The following is a 16,124-nucleotide window of genomic DNA, read 5'->3' as shown; positions in this document are numbered from 1 at the left end:
TTAGAGGTGGAAGAATTCGCCAGTGCATTCGGTGTTGGTGTGGGCAATGAGTAATGATTTCAAGCTGGCCACTAATTGTATACATTTATCATTCGCGTAGCAGTAAATGACGTTTCGATATATCAAGTAAACGACGTTTAAAATGTGGCAGCATGACCTTAAGTGCGCAGGTCTAATGATATCAATGTTTGCAGCTCGAACTGGATGCTTAGCGAAGCAGTGGGGTATATGATTCAGCATATAACAGCTGCACTGTATTACGGAAAGTACACTGTCTCCATGTCTATAGAGAATTCATGCAGAGCACTCAGGCGGGAATGTTAAAAGGACCACGACATGGTAACTGCAACGATGCGCGGTTTTTAGCGAAAGTAGAAGTAGACAGGCTATTGCGCCGGTATGCATTCTCGTGTAAACGTTGATCAGCTAATCTAGTCTTGCGAACTGTTGTCCCCTTCCCGTCGCTGGACTGACCAACAACAGGGTTCACAAGGTTCGTGGCGGTGTCTTTGTCTTTGGTCCGGTGAGATGCGTGCATCCAGTAATGGGTGGGCATATATATATATATATATATATATATATATATATATATATATATATATATATATATATATATATATATATATATATATATATATATATATATATATATATATACGTCATCGCAATCGCTGTCGCGATTGCCTTCCCGTCATCAAGTTTGCCAACAAGTCCCAAGCACCGGCGTGGCTCAATGGTAGATACTCGGCTGGTACCCAGCAAACTCGGGTTCGAGCCCCACTGTGTCATTGTTGGTGCTGGGTTTTCTTTTTTCTTCTAGTTTCACGCGATGTGGTAGCGCACACCGGTGGCAGCTGCAGCGGCGGACAACAACAGAGCTGCGCGAGACGCGATTTGGGATCTCATAACAGCTTTCGCGGTAAAAAAATATTTACACCATGTTACAGAGCACCAATAATGCGCGGTGAACCAGTGTTCTGGGATAAATCCACGTTTTCGCAATTGTACATAGCAAAAACTAACATTGTGTAAAAATGTTGTTGACGGCTTAGAGTACGATGTATACTCTACTATGGGAGAGCAGAAAGCCGTCTCGCATAAATTGAAATAGTCTTAGGTAAAAGAAAACGGCATCATTTGTCATGATAAATGATTCCATAATGAATGAGTCACCAGTCTGTTTCCGCTATACGCAACTGCATGCAAAGAGGATTACAAAATGAACCCATAAGTTTTGAAGGGTGTCGCGCGCGGATTTACGATTGCTTTCAGCTGAAGCAAAGTTTCGCACATTGGAGAGCGTGTAATGGGTTCTGCCAGTAGTACAAATATTTAATACAAGCGACCTAAACGAAACAGAAGAAGGCTTTCCCCATCGATTTGTCTTATTCGAAGCATCAGTGGCCGTGTGAGTTTTAATACCACTTGCGTATCAATCGCAAAATCGCTACAACATCGGGGCCCCAATGACCACCTTTAGTATAGGGACGAGTATACACTGCTCCCTTCTAAGGCGAAAGCCTTTCGTCTCTCATGAACTCGTCCATGCCTTCGTTCGTGCTCTGGCGTGGCGCCAGGTGGCCGCATGCAGGTCGTGTCTGGCTCGCGCTTTGCTTGCGTAGCGCCGCTGTGCCCAACATGTCCAATTATGCAGGAAGGGAGACGCGCACATCGCGCTCCATTCTGACAAATCTTGTCTCAACAGGCATAGACGTTCGCCGAACACCCTTTGGATTTTACAAACTGTCCCTCAATTTTGATAAAGCTTCTGTAGCCTTCAGTTCTCACTCGTTGTCGTTTACTGGAGAAACGTGAGGTTGTCTTCGCTTAGATGACCTTGGCAGATTAGGTACAACAAATGAACAAATGCAGAAATAAATAGATTACTAAAAAATGCAAAGCCTTTCGGTTAGAAAAGGAATAACTATTTAAACAACACGATGACCCGTCCCCATCAAGGCCTGCCGCAAGTTTAAGCTTTTAGGTGAGGTATAAGGGCTAAGACTTAAACCTTCCACGTTAGGAATGTGGAGTTGAAGATGCGCCGGCTGTGAAAAGCTTGACTACACATAAATTTCACTATAGCATATGGGTGTCGTCCTTCGGCATACTCCACGGCCTAAGGTGTTCGCTCTTCAGATTGATACCGAAATGTGGCCGCATTTATGCCGTGTTGAAAACCGTCCAATGGGAGCTAAAGCAAAATTTGACAATGCCACATCATATGGCGTCGTTTCCCGCCAGCTAACACGAACCCCTAAACTAGGACATGTTTTCTATGGCGTATTCTAAGTACTTCTAAGGAACCGTGGGTGGTGTGTGTACAAGTTCAGCTTCATGGTACACTTTGTGGCTAAGAGCTGCCAAAAAAAAAAAAAATGTTCACTAGCGTCAATCTCGAGTTCACTTCTTGACGCTGAAAGACGATTCGACTCCTTTTCTTCGAGGTGGCCTTGTAGATCTGCGTTTCCGCGCTCTTCTTCTCTGTAATGTACATCGAAGCACGTACGAATCCTTCTTGGAGTATGCTGGTAAATAAAGAAAAATCAAATAGGCAGAACCGAAAGTAGAAGTCATGAGTGAGGGAAGGTGAGTTGGACAAAAGAACAGACATCTGTGACTAGCAGCTTTCGACTTGGACCCCGTAAGCTTGCCTCAGAGCCAGCAAAGCTGCCCAGACCAAGCAAGTAAATATACAAGAAAGATAACCCGCAGACAGAATCCAACAAGCACTTGAAACCGCACGAGAAACGGACTCTCTGTAAGACCGTGGATCGTTTCTCTCTCACTCAGTGCGCGTGTGCGTGCGTGCATCGGCTCGCTAGGCACCCTGCCGCTGCTTCCAGCGAGCCTGTGATCACAACAATGGAGTTGAAACCCGGGGACCGCCCATGGGGTGCCCCCTCTTTGACTGGGCTTCCAATCAGAAAAAGAAGCAAGGCGCGGTCCTTCTTTTTTCATTCCGTTCCGTTCCGTTCCGAGCTTTCTCTGTTCCCTAGCGACCGCGGGGCGCCACTCCTCCTCTCGCATCTGTTCCTTTTTCGGCGTCGCTTCTCTTCTTTGGGGAGAGCAATCCCTGCAGCCGCGCCGCCTGTGGAGGAGCACTGTTTTCCCCATCCTGCCGGTCGCCTGCAACGCCAGGGCCATAGAGCAGCCGTCCCGATTCTGTATATACGTTTCTTCCATCGTTAGAGCTTTGCTTTTTGTCGATGTTGGCAGAGTCTGAACCCTGCCTGGCCTTTCTTTCTTTCTTTCTTCCTTCCTTTCTTTCTTTCTTTCTTTTTTTCTTTCTTTCTTTCTTGTGAGTGTTTATAGGAGCGTGCTGTCGTTGTTGACGCTGTACAGTGCCCGTTTCTTCTTCTATCTCTGATCTTTTAAACACCAGGAAGAACGGGCTTTCCAAGCTCGTGCACTATTTTGTGCTGCCAGTGGAAGCTGCTTCGTTACAGAACTTGAGAAAATGTGAAGTAGCGAGAGCACTTAGCAATCTATGACAGTGCAGTTCATTGCTTACCTGCTGACGTTGCTCTTTAAGGAGTTTCAATAGGTTATTTCCGCGTGCATGTATACTTTAATCTGTGACGCACCGTATAGTTAAGGGAATTCAACGGAGGAGTAATAGGCGATAAAAGCCAACTATATTTTGTGCAGTGCAAATGTAAATTGGATAGCCAAAGGCGATGCTCTCGTCTTTAACATTCGGCCACCCCGTCAAGGCGATGAGTTTTCCTACAGCAACACACCTATAGGCAATCTGCAACGGTGTATAGTAATTTGAAGGCCGGCTATATTAGCGCCAATGAAGGCCTATATTTTAAAAGCGAAGCATTTCTTAGCGAACTTCGGTGACTTTGAGCGTGTCTATCTATCTGTCTATCCGCTTACGTTTGGGTGCTCTTGAGTTCACCTCCTTAACTAGGCGTGAACCAAAATTAGCATGGGAGGGTAAGATGGTTTGACGAATATGACGCGATGGTCAAGACATGAATGTCAGAATCCCATCCCGCACGTCGCCAAGCACTTCTTGCCAGACAGTGGCACATATCTATGGGCGGGTATGTGCCACTGGTATGCGGGTATGTGCCACAGGTGATTGACTCTTAGTATCTACCCAGGAACGACGAGAACACACATGAGCAACTAACTTTAAAGGAGCGTTAAATAATACTTAACATCAGTAGCGTCGTCCCAACGAAGACATAGAATAAATGTCAATGTTAAGAAAAACTTTACATAGGCAGCGTTGACCCTCCGACGAATCCGAGTATAATCAATTTCAGGGTCCCAGCAGGAATCGAACCCAAGCATTCTGCGTGGCAGTCAAGCATTGTACCACAGAGCTATACGCCAGGTCTCGGAACTGCTTTTCAAATAGACGCTAATCTTTGTGAAACGTCAATAGTTTTTGCAGGGCGGCCAACCCCAGTTTGTGAATATTACGTACTACTTTAATACAGCCGTCATTTCGGGTTAACTTCAATTGTGATTAGGTGTCATGCTTTGAAGTTTATGTAGCAGTGTCCATGGGCTGGTATTTTCGCGAGCATCAGCGCCTAATATAAGCTTCTGGTGTTGCTATTAGCAATGTTCCAGTTGACATCGTTGCGCAAGTGCAAACTACTGGTTATATAAACATCTGCAACTCTTCAACATATGCCTGTGCGTGGAACATTTGTACATATATTTAGCCTCACTTCATGACGTGTTGCCCAATAAAAATTGCAACATGGTCACCTTCCCTCCGCATGCTTCGCATAACTTTCATTCCCAGGTACGTGGGATCTGCTGAAAATTTTTAATCCTTGTTTCAACACTGGGCAGGAAGAAAACACAAACCAGTAAAAGGCACTTCGAGCATAAAAATTTGAAAATAAGTGGAGCCGTTTTCGGAATATCATGGGTTCTGATCAAGCCTTAGTACCATGCGCACGATACCGGAGGCCGTCAAAATGAGACGGCATGCTTTAGCGTTTGCCCTAAACGAGTCTCTCTCTCTCTCTCTTTTCTTTTCTTTTTGTTTGCACATATATCCATCATTTCGCTTCGGAACCTTGCAGGGTGGTCGAATTGCGTGAAAAGTCGAATTTACTATAAGGTTGGAATAACGAGAGGCCCGCCGAGGTGGTCTGGCGGAGAACTTACTGACCAGCAGGTCGCGGTATTGGCTGCTGATATGCAGGTCACGGGATCAAATCCTGGCTGCGGCGGCTGCATTTTTGATGGAGGCGAAAATGCTCTAGGCCAGTGTGCTCCAATTTGAGAGCACGTTTGGAACCCCAAGTGGTCGAAATTTCCGGTGCCCTTCACTACGGCGTCTCTCATAATCATATATGGTGGTTTTGGGACGTTAAACTCCACATATCAACGAAAGCGTCACAATCCGCTCTCGACATCTTAATGTGAGAAATGACGTACATTCATCGCGGGCATCTCGTCTGGGGACACTTAGCGGTGATATTGCAAAACACCTGATTGCTTCTTCTTTTTTTGTTCTTCGCAAATGTATGAACGTTATTTTCGCATTTGCACCAATCATTTCCCTGAGTGGTATCGCGAAACCTTCCCCTTTGCTTCCCTTATCATAGGGTTCCTTAAAACATGCATCCGAAAACCGGAGAGCGAGAATGACACACCAAAAAACTTTGTTTTTGCATTATACAGAAAAATGGTCGGGTCAGGGTCTTTATTTCGAGGCTCCGCTGGCACTTGTTATTATCCCTGCTCCTTGGACCATTACGCTGATGCTCAAAGGCCGAGCACGACAGCAGTGCCTCCCATTATTACTCTGTGTTGTCCACGTCGTGATATTATTGATTGTGTAGTTACTGTACACTCCCACGTATAATGCAAAACGGAGTGTGTGTGGTCCAGCACCACGGAGATATATCTCTGTACGCTGTGGGGCAGAATACATATGGCATGTGTAAGTTGGCGCACGTATTCGTCTGGAGTCAGCATAGCGCTGTATATAGATTTCATTTATGCAGCCAGTGATTCCACTTTCTCCTACAGTGATGCGTGCTAGATCGTTCCAAGGATTATATATTACTGAATGGACAATCGGTTTTTATGCCGTAATTGAACATTTAATCAAATCTTACCTTTTTCTTCCCTTCTTTTCCTCTCACAAAGGGTCGTTGCAAACTTCTCGCAAATTAGGTGACACAAACTTAAAGTTCTTGTGTGTTATTTTCTTTTTTTTTATCGAAGAAAGTATGCGCGAGTTTCGTGCGGAGTTTCTGAACTTTTGAATCCAAATTTCAGATCTACCGCAAAGTGCTATTGTCACTTGCGTGTCGAAAGAGGTTCAGACAATGAGTGTGCCCTGCTAGCGTGCTCTTTCTTCAATCAACTGGCGTCGATTTTACGTGCTAAAGCCAACGTCATGCATTATGTGCAAATCTTGTTGCATTACACTCCGAAATATAAACATAAAAACCCGAGAAAAAAACGTACGTGTAGCGCCATCTATGTTCTTTGTACGGAAGTACACCTTCACGTGCATATTTTATGCTCAAACATGACTTGCAAAGGAATAATAATGGATTTAAGTGGTTTAGTATCAGCCACTGAGCATGCACTGAACGTAGCACTTTGTGAGTGGTCATTTTTATACCTTGCTTCCCATTGGCTGGTGGGGACAATCGCCATATTATAGAGTGAAAATTAATAACACTGCTCGCATAATCGCACACTTGTTTGCATACAAACAGAACTAACGCTCTCCGACAACCCATCATATTATTCTTTTCATTCTTTTATTGCTGTTATTATGATAGGTCAGTCAACTCTTACATGCTCTTTTCTATATGAAATGAAGTCATATTTGCAACATGCCGCTCCCCGTCGTTTGCATTCACACAGGGTCTCTGTAATTTTTCATGCACTCTAAATTTGTACATTGTTTTGGCACTCGAGCATAGCATAATAAAATCCTCTGCATGACGAAGGCTTTTGCCATATCATCATACAGATTGAAGACGCGAGTCATAACTAATGACACACGTCTAATTCAATGCGTGGGCTTCTGCGTGTGCGTGTGTGTCTGCATGCGTACATTTGCACACTCTTGCATGCTGGCGTACCGGTGCAGGCGTATACGTTATTTGTACGCGTGCATGCGTAAACACATGCGTGCGAGTGGACGTGGGTGGACGTGTGCTTGAATGGGCGCAAGCGACTGCTCGTTGTGTATATATGCGTGCTCATATTTGTGTTAGTGTGTTTGTGGATACGCAATAATGTGTTTTCACGTATAGAGACACGTGTGAGTGTATTCGTTTGAGTATATCCGTGTTATGTGAGCATGCATGCGTCTGTTCGGGCACATTTTCATGTGCGTATATGTGTATATAAGCTTGCGTGCGCACGCTTGTGTGTGTTCACGAGGGTGTGAAGATGTGCGTCTGCGTGCAAGTTTGTGCGTTCGTGTTCACATATACGTGTGTATGTCGCTGAAGGTGTATCTCTAATAGACGGTGTAAGCGGGTATTTACGAAGACGTAGAAAGCATGGACGGACACACAGCGAAAGTGTCTGCAAATATATACGTTATCGTGCTCATGCGCCGGATGGAAACGTGGTTAAAACGCACGTTTCATGCTCAACGTTTAGCGTGATAATTTTAATGAGGAAGTCGCTTGGTCCCCCTTTTCTTAACATTCTTTAGCTGTGATGACTTCGTGACCCGCCATTTGCTCTGTTTGCTAGCTTGTAAAATCACGTGATCAATTATAATACTGACAAACAAGGCTTCCGTGCAATCTACTTCAATGTTATCCACAAAACAATAGCAAGATCAGATAGCCGTAGTAAGGCTTCTCGTTAATAACACTGTTATTTAGTCATGTGTACACTTTCATTCATGTTCTACTTAAAGTTAATGTCACGCATATAACCAGGACTGACCAAGAGTGTAAACATCTGCATTCCGATTGATCCCCGTAATAATTGCATGCCAGCTATACTTAAGAGCTTTCTTAGGAGTGTTAGTGGGTCCGTAACTCAGATCTCAGAAGAAGGTAGCAGGGTCGTAACGCATAATGTTCTTGCCCATAAATGCATGCATTCTCTAAGCCTGTTTGCTCCGAACCACGAACTAAATGAGCTCATAAATAATCGAGGAGCATGCTGTAAGTCAAAATACGCGCCTTTTGATGTGAATAACTGTCAACGGTGGCATTTAAGAAGTTTGAGGGAGTGAACTGCCACGGCGGCGTTTCCTTTGGCGGTGTTCCTCCTACGGCGGTGCCTCTCTTTTGTGACTCCCAGCTCAAACGGTAGGGGCGTGGTGGTCGCAATGTTGGGGAGCCGCTGACTGGGCGAGCCAGCGTCCTCTGTCGCCGGCGGGAGATTCAATGCGCGAGCTTTTGCCACCGGAGTCGAGCTCGCAGTGGGGTGGCTGCGCAAGCTTGTGGGACGAGATTACTTGTTATGCTCGCGTTCGTGTGCATCTCCTCCTCTCCGTGTTCCCGCTCCGTCGGCAGGCCCCTTTGCAAGTCGCCGGAAAGGTGGCGGCCGCCATTATGCCTTTCCGCGAATTGAAGCCAGGGTGCGGGAGAGGGAACCGCCTGCTAGCGGCGGCGCTGGTCATAACTGGGGCCTGACAGCAGCCGCCATGCCCCTCTGGCTTGAGGAATGTTCGCCTAGCGCGCAATAACGCTGGTTACGTCCCATGCGGTTCCAATGCGGCACTGCCCGTACGCTGCACGGCATATATTGACTCAACGTTATCGTGTTTTCTTTTTTCTAATTCTTACATCTTGTTGTCTTGCGTTTTATTTAAATGCAAAATAGATAGATTGATTGATTGGTTGATTATTTGATTGATTGATTGATTGATTTGGGGGGTTTAACGTCCCAAAACCACCATATGATTATGAGAGACGCCGTAGTGGAAGGCTCCGGAAATTTTGACCACCTGGGGTTCTTTAACGTGCGCCCAAATCTGAGCACATGGGCCTACAACATTTCCGCCTCCATCGGAAATGCAGCCGCCGCAGCCGGGATTCGATCCCGTGACCTTCGAGTCAGCAGCCGAGTACCTTAGCCACTAGACCACCACGGTGGGGCAAAATACAAAATAGGAACATCAGGAAGCTCTTGATGTCATTCGTTTCTTTTGTGTTTGTAACTGTTCTCTGCATTTATTCCGTGCTGGAGCTTTTATTTTTTGATGGGATCATTTCACATCGGCTTGACCTAAAAATTCCTGGTGTCGGTGCTCGGTCGGGCGAGCTGCTGTAGCTGGACACAACTATCCCTCTGAATTTGGGAACGGCCGCTGGACGAGTGCAAATGCCGGACATTATTTTGGAAGTTTTCCGCCGTAATCGCTGTAAATGGCACTTGCTTCCTTTACTCATTTATTGTTGTTGTAAGTTCACTTTCTGATATTACAGCAATTACTAGAAATGTGGGGGCTTCGAGGCGTGAACTATACGATAAAAATACTCACACTTTACATGCTTATGAGTAAAGTAAATCTTCGCTGTCAGTTTGTTGCCATTGTTCTCATGCTTTATATTTCAGAATTTAAGCACGTAAAAGTTGTTCCTGCTAAACGAATACCTATGCATGTACTTGCATTGTGAAAGCACACCTATTATACAGCCTAATGAAGCCGGACAAACCATCAGGCTAAACCAAAAAAAAACATAAGCGACTTCTAAAAACAAGATACGTGATGGCCTCTGGCGAAATGAGCAATCCGCTCTTACTGTCTTCAGCGGCGATTGCGCACAACTCTTCTGGCAGAGTGGCACTATAGTTAACGCCCAAATTACACGCACATAAATACGCAACAACGAAGATATTGATTGATTGATTGATATGTGGGGTTTAACGTCCCAAAACCACTATATGATTATGAGAGACGCCGTAGTGGAGGGCTCCGGAAATTTAGACCACCTGGGGTTCTTTAACGTGCACCCAAATCTGAGTACACGGGCCTACAACATTTCCGCCTCCATCGGAAATGCAGCCGCCGCAGCCGGGATTTGAACCCGCGCCCTGCGGGTCAGCAGCCGAGTACCTTAGCCACTAGACCACCGCGGCGGGGCACAACGAAGATATTGAAACGTCCGGAGTCGTTCCTCAAATGATATCATTCAACACGTAATTCGAAACTTGTGTGTTCGGGCCTCAAAGACGGCGAAAGAGTGTGTGTTTTTTTTTTCGTCCGCGTTCATTATTTAGATTTATGCCAAATAACTTCACTTGTTTATTCTTCATTAGAAACAACATCACATGTCACCTCTGCTGCCCTGAATTAGTAGTCTGTTTGTTGTGTCTAACAAAACAAACAAGCTTTTGAAACAGTTGCCCTTTTTTTGTCTCTGTGTGAAAGTGCTTTAGGGAAGGAAATAATAGAAAGATGACATTTTAAACACAATATTATATTTTTATTGCATAGCTAGTTAACGGACTTACCTGTTTTGTTCAAATAAAATTAAGTGAGGCAGTTGTCATTTTCTTGTACTTTTTCAGGGTTATCACATTATGAAAATTTTCATAATCTGATTATCAAAAAAAAAACTAGAATATTGCGTTTGGCGGCTTCATAACTTCTCTTTCTGGCACTAAGCCTGCTAATGCTTGGCGCGCACAGGCACGATGCACACATTAGTTCATTCATCTTGCTTCTGCATTTTATCACAAATGAAAGGTGGAGCTACAGCTTGAGCGCATCTTTCCGCGCGGTCTTAAAGCGCAAAAAAAAAAAGAGAAAAAACACAAGACATCGAATAAGAACAGATGGAGTAAGAACAGAGTAGTATACAATAGATCACCGCCAACTTTGTTATAACACGACCACAACACAAACAGTGCAAGAAAGCATGCAAGATTTATGGTTTATACGCATCGGGCTTGTCATGTTGAAATATAAGAAGGAAGAAGGCATTTTTTCATCCATACGCGTCTATCGGTTTGCTGTTCGCTCAAGCTGCGCAAAACGAGTAACGTTGTCGGTGAAGTCTTCCTACAAACTAATTTCCTTGTAGCTAATATTTCCTCATTGGAGCTAAAGATATTACAATAACCGCCACATGCACGTCTCCCCTGTACCAAAGACTATCTTCCAAGGATGACACATAGAACAAACTCCCTATTTTGCAGGTTTGATTAGCCATAAATACACTTTTACAGTACTATAAAATATTGACTTTGGCAGCTCTCTAGATAAAACAATTTTTACTTACAAACATTTATGACCCAGGCCCATCAGGACTCATGCAACCGTTCCTGTATACATAATAATAAAGTGTGGCTTCAACAACTGTTCAATGTACCTCAATACAATTTTGTGAACAAGCTTGTGTATCTTAAAGAAAAGACAACTTAGCAGTTTAATTTCACGTTGTTGTTATTAACCAGAATGTGCACAATTGATATTGACTTCCCAATATAAGGCGATTACACGTCGGCTCGCCAACGGGAAATAACCATACTCATCTCATCACAACGCCAACCTCAATACAATCATCTCGTCTATACCATGGAGTGCAATACTTTGTTAAAGAGGGGAGGAGAGCTGTTTGCGATGTATTATTTGGCGAAATGTCCGCAGAAGTAATAACCGCCAATAGAATTCTTGAAATAAACCCTACAAATGAACAAAATTTCTTGACTAAAATTTCCATGCAAACAAGAAATATCAGACATAAAAGAAGAAGATAGTCAAATCTCTACATTAAAATCAAAACTTCATACATATATTTTACACTGTTTTCACCTGGCAATAAAGAGGTTAATTTATCTGCATAAGACGACACAGGCAAGATAGACTTCACAAATGTTAAATCCTGATGGCACAATGAATTCTCCACATACCATTTCTACGTACAAGTTTACTTCAATACACAAACAAACATGAAAAAAAACACGGTAACACAAAACCAAAATGCATGATTGTCTTGCGCATAATATTACTACAAGTCATCTACATTTAACAGTACTTTTTACTCTATATAGTCGTAAAGAGCTCTTAAATGCTGGGCTGCAGAATTGGTCATAATGATGCATTATGACTGATTCAGTCATAAGCCTACAAGCGTGTATATACTGCTATCTGGTCAATCTTTCAGTTTCAGCACCACGATATAGTTATACGAAAGGCGTGCTACGGTCTTTTCTTTGTCACCACAAAACAAATATGCCTGTACCGGTTCACGAGCAATAGTGAGGAAAAACGAAGGCTACAATCCTGCTTAAAAAAAAAAGGAGAAGGCAAGCCTAAAGATTTTATTTCAATTGCCTATGAATGAGAATTATGCTTGAGAGCTTGGGGAAGCTGCTGTGGTGGAGTACATGTGTATGTATATATACGTGCATGAGTAATTTTTACAAAAAACAACAACACGTACCATTCATAAAAGAAACAACTCTAAAGCAGCTACAACAACAAAAGCAACAGGGGCAACGACACTAAAACATGAAATGGAATAACAATTAATAGCAGTCAACACAAAACACTCCACAGTGCACCATCGCATATACGTCATAGTATTGCACAAATTTAAAGACTATGGGCCGTGATCGCGAATTGGTCTTTCACATACCTTCAGGCAAGATATGCAGTGTGTTAGGGGGCACATCCACAAAACATGTCCCTAATGCATCCTCAGCACATCACTTGTTCATTTAAATGTATTGTTCGTACGTCTATCTGCCGAGCAATGATTGCAGTTGAAAAAAGCCCGATATATAGGGCGCTGAACGACTAACTCAGCTTGTCACCTAAAACGGTGCAGAATTATCAGTTACACAATCGAACATTTTTCTTTGAAAACAAATAAATTCATTTACGGTGACTCGCTGAAATTGCATGTGTGCGTCGTATGTACTGACAGGTGCACTGCTAATGGGAACACTTTCGTGTTCATCATGTCTGGATTTCACTCTCTGGCGAAAGTAAAGTGGCTTATATTTGCATAGGACTATACTGCTGGTTGACTGTCCTGACTCCTTTCGATAGACTGGTGCGGGCGTGAACAATATTTCTGCGTCTACGTGCAGTTATGGGGCCCGCAATATGACGGGTGCTCATCAGTGTTTCTTTTAATAGTGGATGGTACTGTACATTAAGTATAGTGTTGCCATAAACCTGTTATCTCCATCATGTTTGTATCGTCATGACCAAGCGTAATATGATTAGGCACCTCCTAGTTGCACCTACACACAGTAAATTACAACGTTAACAAAATGCATAGGAACACTTATCCACATGCTTCACAGACAGATTATGACATGAAGTTACCAAATCGCACGTGTATAAGCCATGCCCAAACCTGTAGCCAACAGTATTTCTTTTCTATTATTTATTTGCCTCATTCCCTCCCTCAGAGACAAGGGTAGCTTACCAAGCTGAAGCTTGGCTATTCTTTCTGACTTAACGTTTGAATCGTTTCCCTGCCTCCCTCTCTGGCAACACTTCACTGCGTGTCTTGAACGACGACAAACCCACAAATCTTGTCATCCACTACAGGGTGAGGCTCGCCATAATCGCCTATACCATCGGTAAAGCAAAAGCAACTATGAGCCACAAATTTCTGTGGATGACTGTCGCCAGGAAAGAAGCAGCATGTAAGAGCGAGTTGTTTTTGTTGTTCCAAAGTGTCCACTCACCCTCGAGACGAGCGTACACGTAGAATGAAATCTGGGATTGTGTTCTGATAATTTCACGCTGGGACCATGATGGTTTTCGTTATGCCGTTACACTTTCGAAAAGTTATCAACATCGTGAATGGTGTCTACCTTTTTTCGTGCACGTGCAACGCAAAACTTGGCTGGTGCGCATGCCATTTTTTTCAGGTGGGAGTACGAGCACAGATCGAGAGAGCAAAAGAGAGAGATACGCAGAAAGTTTGAAACATAAAGATAAATAGAAGATAAAGAAAGGTAAAAAGAAGTAATGGAGAGAAAGACAAAATTAGGGAGGAATAAAAAGAGATAGAAGGAAGGAGGAAGTGTGACAGAGAAAAAGAGATGAAGAAAGAAAGATAAAAATGAATGAAACAAGATTTGTTTGTACCTCTGGCTTGTGTGCTACCTTGATTTTTTTTATGTCTTTCTAATGCTTGATTCTACAAATTCACATGCTGCGGAAGCAAGCTAATAAAAGAAACAAAATAGCATACCCTTCAAAATGATGTGCTTAGAAAATTTCTGCAACACCATGCAGAAATTTCACGGAAACCATTAAACATTCATGGAAAAGTCTCGCGGGTCGTTTTAGCGTCTTTTAGGGAAACTTGCGTTTTTTTTAAGTTTTTGACTACGATGACATTTCAATATTTAAATCATGGATTGATTATTTTGCTTTGATAATGTGGCATGCATTCTCCAAGACAACGATATTGTTGAAGAAAGATGAGAAGGAGAAATACAGAGGCAAAGCAGGGGTAATCGCCACCTTGTTAAGGTAATGTTATTGTGTAACGCATAATTATTGGCATGTGATCATAGCTGCCTACCGTATAAAAGGCCCTTAGGATGATCAGCTTCTTTTATATTGTATTAAGGTTCACAGCTGCAGGACACTTTGAACTTCAAGATTTGTACCCAGACTTCTGAAAGTGGTTCTTGCTGTTAGTTTCTTGAAAACGAACTAGGAAGCTACAGGTTATATGAATATATTCAGTTATAAAAGAGTTGCGAAAATGGTATGGAAAAATAACAGTGTCTGCGTCCGTTGCATTACAGGTCATGCTAGAGCACCTCTTTAATATCATAAACGTTTATATTATTTTATAACGTAGCTGCCAACACAGTTGTTATATTTTTATTTCAACAGTTAGAAGACTATCCATCGTATAGTAGTACCATAGTCATATGTCCGTGGTTAGTTCAGTAAACGTGAGTATTTTACTCAAGAAAAATTTTGATTGATTGATATGTGGGGTTTAACGTCCCAAAACCACCATATGATTATGAGAGACGCCGTAGTGGAGGGCTCCGGAAATTTCGACCACCTGGGGTTCTTTAACGTGCACCCAAATCTGAGCACACGGGCCTACAACATTTCCGCCTCCATCGGAAATGCAGCCGCCGCAGCCGGGATTCGAACCCGCGACCTGCGGGTCAGCAGCCGAGTACCTTAGCCACTAGACCACCATGGCGGGGCTCAAGAAAAATTTTAAAAGAACTGCTTGTAAATGTGCTCATCCCGAAACGTTATCATAAAATACAAAGAAAATGTTGCACGACATTACAGCCAAGTTTATATGCGTCTCACCCTTAATTAAGTCCCGGATAAAGTGCTGGATATAGCCAGTAAACCAGACACTCTTTGTCTCGTTTCGTGGATATAGCCAGCTTTAACCCGGAAATGATTAAGACTGATAATAAGCTACATACTCGGTATCATGGCTTGTTGCATTATGGTATTAAAGATGTAACCAAATAATCTTTGGACGGAAAAATTTTCACTCCTGGATAAAACCGGAACACCAACAAAAACGCGACAAAAGTTCACAGTCATGCGGTGGCTTGAATTGATAAGGCGCTGATCAACATGACGTGTGTTCCACATTACCGCATGTGACCATTTGTAATTTGTCAGCAGCTTTCCAGCGTATCGAGGCGGCTGAAAGAAGAAATCAACTTGCAGACCAGATCGCAACTATCGACACCTGAACTCAAGTGCTTCTTTCTCATTCCAGTCTCATTCTAGAAAAGGGAGCAAAATATCTGCAGATGTCGCGTAGGCTGAAGTAGCAAGCCGACATGCTGATCGTAACTGTAATCAAACAGTAGTCGAATCGATAACTACAGCTGGTAAACATGTATAATTTTCTGTGGTCTCATGGAGGTCACTGTCTCTCAAAACTGTGGAGGTTCTGTGTGATTGCACATCGTTATTCTCTGACAGAGATACTTCGATTAGCATTTGGCACAACGTATCGTACACTGAAGCTCAAATGTTTACAGGCATTGCTCATACACAGTAAACCGATTCTGACCCTTAAGGGTGCAAAAAGGGTGCCGACACCCTAAGCACACCCTTTGAGCACCCTATTCGCTTCTCAGCACCCTACAAGCGGAACCTAAAGGGTGAACACATCAAAAGGGTGGAAACTAGGGTGCAAAAAGGGTGCAACAACAAATGGGTGCTGATGAGCACC

The 16,124-nt window shown here is 43.3% G+C and overlaps 1 protein-coding gene across 1 annotated transcript in view; it reads left to right on the top strand.

Moving 5' to 3' along the window:
* LOC119172871 (homeotic protein ultrabithorax) overlaps positions 1-16,124 on the top strand; it is a 502,883-nt gene that overhangs the window by 296,466 nt on the left and 190,293 nt on the right. The gene's annotated exons all lie outside the window — the stretch shown is intronic.

Source organism: Rhipicephalus microplus, chromosome 4, assembly GCF_043290135.1.
Source record: "Rhipicephalus microplus isolate Deutch F79 chromosome 4, USDA_Rmic, whole genome shotgun sequence".
Taxonomy (NCBI): Eukaryota; Metazoa; Arthropoda; class Arachnida; order Ixodida; family Ixodidae; genus Rhipicephalus; species Rhipicephalus microplus.
The sequence above is the reverse complement of the archived record's forward strand: the minus strand, read 5'-3'. Positions and strand labels throughout refer to the sequence as shown.